This window comes from Protopterus annectens, chromosome 3.part1, assembly GCF_019279795.1.
Source record: "Protopterus annectens isolate FY-2018-M chromosome 3.part1, PAN1.0, whole genome shotgun sequence".
Lineage (NCBI taxonomy): Eukaryota > Metazoa > Chordata > Ceratodontiformes > Protopteridae > Protopterus > Protopterus annectens.
In genome coordinates, this window is record NC_056732.1 from 1,715,702,292 (window position 1) to 1,715,708,291 (window position 6,000).

At 36.9% G+C, this 6,000-nt stretch overlaps 1 long non-coding RNA gene across 1 annotated transcript in view; it reads left to right on the forward strand.

Annotated features, from left to right (window-relative positions):
* Positions 1–5,378, forward strand: part of LOC122798899 — a 31,585-nt gene extending 26,207 nt beyond the window's left edge. Inside the window, exon 2 of the long non-coding RNA XR_006364335.1 lies at positions 5,026–5,378. This is a non-coding gene — a long non-coding RNA (uncharacterized LOC122798899). The remainder of the gene's footprint in view (positions 1–5,025) is intronic.
* The last annotated feature ends 622 nt before the right edge of the window (positions 5,379–6,000 follow it).

Here is a 6,000-nt window from a genome sequence, read left to right on the forward strand (position 1 = left end):
TCCTTGACTGCTGGGCCAGGGCATGGGCATCACAGTGGCGATGATACAAAAATGGCTTAAGACTACAATTAGGGGCAACTGCAGAGAGCTAAAGGCAAATAAAGAGTAGGAGTCCAAACTATCTGCTACAGCTAAAAACATATGGTAATAAGTATATAAAAAAGTTAAGAGACAGGAAGAAACTAGAATCCTAGAACAGTGTGGGAAGGGGTAGGGGATACCAGAGGATCTCGGTGATATGCAGCAGGTGACCATAGGAGACACAAGTTTTGTAAAACTTAGTTAGAGTTGCACACACATTAATATAGCAATGGGAAGGAGTAGCCAAGGTTTAGCTGAAATTGCAGTAGCTGCAAAACTTGATATCACACAGTCGAGAGGCTTGTGGAGTGGAGAGTTTTAATAGGCTTGACACATTAGTATAGCCATGGGTAAGAGCAGACAAGGTTTAGGTGAAATTGCAGTAGCTGCAAAACTTGATATCACACAGTTGGGAGGCTTGCGGGGTGCAGAGTGTTAACAGGCTTGACACATTAATTTAGCATTGGGTAAGAGCAGCCAATGTTTAGCTGAAATTGCAGAACCGCAAAACTTGATATCGCACAGTTGGGAGGCTTGCAGGGTGCAAAGTGTTAACTGGCTCGACACATTAATATAGCAACGGGTAGGAGCAGACAAGGTGTAGCTGAAACTGCAGAAGCCGCAAAACTTGATATCACACAGTTGGGAGGCTTGTGGAGTGCTGAGTGTTAACATGCTTGACACATGAATATAGCAATGGGTAGCAGCAGCCATGGTTTAGCTGAAATTGCAGTAGCTGCAAAACTTGATATCATACAGTCAGGAGGCTTGTGGGGGTGTAGAATGTTAGCAGGCTTGACATATTTTCTTTGTGCAAAACTAGGCAATGACAGTTGAAATCCCTATGATCGACACTTGCACATCACCAGAACTTGCTATGGGTACCCTAAACAAAGAACAGGATTGCAAAATCCTATTTAACTCATATTCATACAAGAATGTATGTAGACAGACAGAAGCCCACAAACAGTAACATTATTAAAACATATCTAAGTTCTCAAAAGACATTCTGAAGAATCTGTTGATATTTGTCACCCATTAGTTAATTAAATAGGTTATAGCATGAACAAAAGCACTTTCAGTGGTCAAAGTAAATAAGAAGAACTCTTGTACCCTGTTTCTCTGATAATGCTGCATTTTGCTTGCTCTTATGTACCGGTACCAGGTGCACTAGGATAAATTCCTCACATCATTAATATTTTGAGCCATGGAAAAAGATAGTGAAGATGTAATCACCTTATATTACTTTTATTTCTGTCAGATTTGCTTTATGACACACACTGACAGTCATCTCAGGTGCACGATCAGTGACAAAGTCTCAGTGCATGTGTAGGAGTTTTCTTTGTTATGCCATAGGATGACAACTAGCATTATCCTCTGTTGATCACTAACCAACAATGATGCTCTATGCGAGCCATCATGCAACAGATCAGTACAGAAATAGTTACTTGTGTCTGTAAGCTACTTGTGGTGATGTGGAGGTTGTTTTTATCTAGTTTTGGACAAGATTAGAGGTTGAACATGGGAAGATAGGAAAGAGATGAAAATGAGAAGTAAGCAGGGGTTAGAAATCCAGGTGAGTACCTCAGGAATGACCAGGACAGAGGTGAGATAGCACCATGCTTTCTGTTTGTTCTAGAAAATGGACAATTGTGTCTGGTAGGTTTACCAATTTAACAAATGCATAAAATAAAAAGAAAAAAGAAAAATAGCATTGTTATTCATCATCCTGGGTATCTATAAAGACATTCTTACTGACCAAAGCATGCCATTTTTGTCAACGATACTGTATCAGATACGGCAGGGATTGTAAGTCAAACAGTTATAGATGTCAGTCTGTTACCCAGTGACCTACACTGAAATGCATGCTAAGAAACATGATCACTGCAGATTGTAAAAACTGGTACCAGTTGTTACACTACTTACTGCACACAGTCTGTGTCTCAAATGCATTTACTACATTTGAACCTTTATACATCAGGCATCTAAGAAGATTGCTTGGCATTGCTGAGGTAACTGGGGAAGAAGAGAAAACACCATTTGAACATTTAATAGACACTTCATTACTTTATAGGATAGATTTCAGCTGGTCATGTCTATAGTAAAGGAGCACGTGTACTAAAGTCAGTGGATGCAACAATGGGTTTATAATATAGCAATAACTGATGACATGGCTGTGGTATATTGAAGATTTACCCACAGTTGGCTTTGATTAAACCACACCAACTGTGGTTAAATCATCAATATACCACACCATGGAGTCGGTTATTGCTATTATACAATGACATTATTTTAGAAAAAAAAATTACTTACTTTTCCTAAATAATGTCTTTGTATGATGGCTCTGTGGTGTTCTTCTGCTTTCCTTGGATATCCCACTGTTTTTTCGGATGTACTCCACATGCATATGAGATTTTCATCCCTCCACATATGCAGTACATCAGTGCTGTGTACTGGGTGCTGTGTATAGGAAACAAAGGAGAAAGGAAGATCTCCATTGCTTTTTTTTGAATTAGCTTTTGTTTTCAATTAAAGAAAAGAAACCATGAGACTTTGAAGATATGGGAGAGATGGAACATAGAAAATCAAAGGATAATCACATATGTTTCTCTGTTTTTGCATAACATATCTGATTATCCATTTATATTTGTCTACCCATCTCTCTAATTGGTTTCAAGTCTTCAGTTTTGTAAATTTATTTTTTAAGTCAAAGAAAAGTGCAATTTGTATGGCATATATTAATGGCAGAAAGTCCAAGTGACTGGGCCTTTTTACATTGGTATATCCTCAGATTTACAATGGGCATGCAAGTTGGGCTCACCAATCAGCATGCTAATTTTTGAATGTTAATGGGCAGTCATTGTATAATACAAATTGCCCAGTTTAGAGAATTTAATCAAGAACATATTGGTTAATTGGCAAGTGACATTTGAGGTGACTAAAGGAATAAATGCAATGGACTATAATAAGACAGCCAGGAAAGACAGAGCACAAATCTATCACACTAATCTACTGCGGACATGGTAATAAATGGAAAAAAAACATTTTAGTCAGATTGGAAGCTGAAAATTATACAGGAAGGATGACACAGTCCCTTTCTGAGGACCAGTTAGTGGATGCTGTCAAGAGTACAAAAGCAGGAAGTAAGTGAATGTTCCTTAAGAAATAAAATAATGTTTTTAGAAAATAGTGGTAGAACTAAACTAATAGAAGACAGTGCAGACACACCTGGAGTGCAGGTAAGGTGATACCTTACCGATTCACAACAATGATACTCAGGAAGCTCAAATGGTACTTAACCTAGGAGTGATTAAAGAGTCACAAAGTGATTGGAGCAGCCAGACAGAGCCAGTTCCTAAACCTGATGGCAGTATTAGATTTTGTAATGACTCTAGGAAATGAAATAACATTTTAAAGTTTGATGGTTAATGCATCCACACAATGAGCTTATAGAAAACCTAGAGAAGGACATACACTTGACAACAAAGAACTGAAGGCATGAAGGCATACGAGCAAAGACCACATTCCCCTTTGACAAAATAAAAAACAGCCTTTGTAATTCAGGACAGCTTATTTTGTTACACAACACTGACATCTGCCCTACATGGAGCTTCATTCACCTTTCAGAACCTGAAGAATGAAATACTAAAACCTCCTTCATACTATGCTGAAGCACACCTGGATGACACGGTTATTCATTCAGAAGCCTGGAAGCTCCATTATGGAAAGTGCAGGGGGTATTAGAATCCATAAGCCTGGCAGGCTTGATTGCAGATACAAGAACATTAATTTTGATATGGAGTTATCTAGGCACAATGGATACCTTATAGGAAAAGGAATGTAACAACATGATCAGAAAATATACAAGCCATGAAAAACTGTCCTGTGCCTGCTAACAAAAAACAGATAAATGCTTTCTGTTGGACTAGCTTGGCATTAGTTTTGGGTCATTGCCAGTCTGTTGACAGATCTCACAAGGGATAAAGCTCCTGTTAAGGTGCAGAGGACTTCTGAGCCAAACAGAGCATCTAATGAACAAAAAAGCATCTTATGTTGTGAAGCTGTGTTAATGACTTCTGATTTAGCTGACGAGTTTAGATATATATATATATATATATATATATATATATATATATATATATATATATATATATATATACTTATACATCAACTGTAGATTTTGAAGATATTGCTGTCCCATGGCATTACAGGTGAGGAGAAATGTGTGCTATATGAGCAGAAAGTTGAGCAATGCAGAAAAGGATATATTCTTCCATTGAAGGAGAGTATCTACATCAATTATAACTTTTCTTACATTTTACTTAATATTTACTGGGTAAACATTTCTACCTGGTAAATGACCATGCACCAGTACAATGGCTGAGGAGGCAGACTGAAGACAATATGAAATTGGGCCAAGGGGTACTCTTTCACCATCTCTTTCATGATACAGTGACTCTTTTTTCCCCTTTGTCAACCGAAAGGATTTGTGTTTTTTATGTTAATCCTCCAGTATTTCCTTGACTATTACATGTCACTTTGTCTTCTTAATGATCCCTACCTTTAACAATTCCATTTTTTGTGTCATCAGGCATAACACTGTAGCTGAAAAGAAGGCATTGCTGTAGTTTACCTACCTTAAAAACAGTAAACACATAACTACTGTTATTTACAATTCACTAGGTTAAAACAGTATATTGTAGTTTTGCACAGGTCAGATTTTTCTTTTCTATTTTCATAGTTTTAGTATCATTGGCAGATGCCACTAAATAGAGCACTCTGATCAGTTCATATCAGATTAATTTAAGGTTTAATAAGCTCTTCTCAACTGTCATTTGAAGGTCTTCTTCTAGCAAAGATTTTTTTGTCTTGTTTATCCTTCCAGTCAATAAAACAGAAAATAATCAAGAGATGATTGATTTTAATTGCTACTATCTTTTTTAGGTTTATGCTGAATAGCTTCTACTCTGCTTTCTGTGGCAACCAAAATGGCATTGAAGTTTGATAGAAGACAGCAAGAAAACAACAACGCCTCCTGATGATGTCTCCTGCTACAATGTAACACGAATGAAACCGTTTCTCTGCAACTTACTGTGGCTATAGTGACTGCACAAATTTCAAAATAATATATGTAAAAGCATGGGTGTGAGTTAATTTGTCTTGGCTCTTGTGCTTATACCATATTTCACAAACTGACCTGAGCAAGTTGATTAAACTGCAAACTTATCTGGGATATGGCCACTTTTCCCAGAACAAAAGTGCTTGCTAAGAAGAATAAATACTTGAGTTTTGCCAAAGCCATGTAGTTCTTTTTTCTTTTGTCTTGTAACCTTTGAGATGATTATGTAATACAACATGAAGTGTAGGTGAAGGGTGTGTGATAGACATTCTGTCTGCATAAAACAAGATTTTTTTGCAGATGCCACCTTGTGATTCCATAAGTATAACTGCCAATTCACAAATCTTTCTCCATGTCTTTGTCACATTCCTAAGTTGCCTTACTGCAAATTCAAGCACTTTAATAAGAATGATTACATAGAATATACACTTCTCCGATGCGCTGTTCCTCCAGCAAAGCATTTATTACACTTGAGTGCACACTGGTGAAGAGAAGTGGATGAACACAAAAAACTACAGTCACTTCCAAATCTAATTTTGTTACTAATTTATTAAAATAAATAATTTACATGAAAAACTATTTTATTTTTTGTCTTACATGCAAATGGAGTAGTAGGCATCATTTGTATACGTCTTCTTCTGATGTGTGATAAATTTTGTTCCCTTTCAGAGGCAATACAGATGCACTGTCTGGTGAAGTGATTTGTTAAGTTTTACAGGCAAATGGATGTGGATTCAACTAATGCATAGCAGCTCTTTGCTGTATCAAACGTATTTGCTAAACTGTACATAAGAATATAA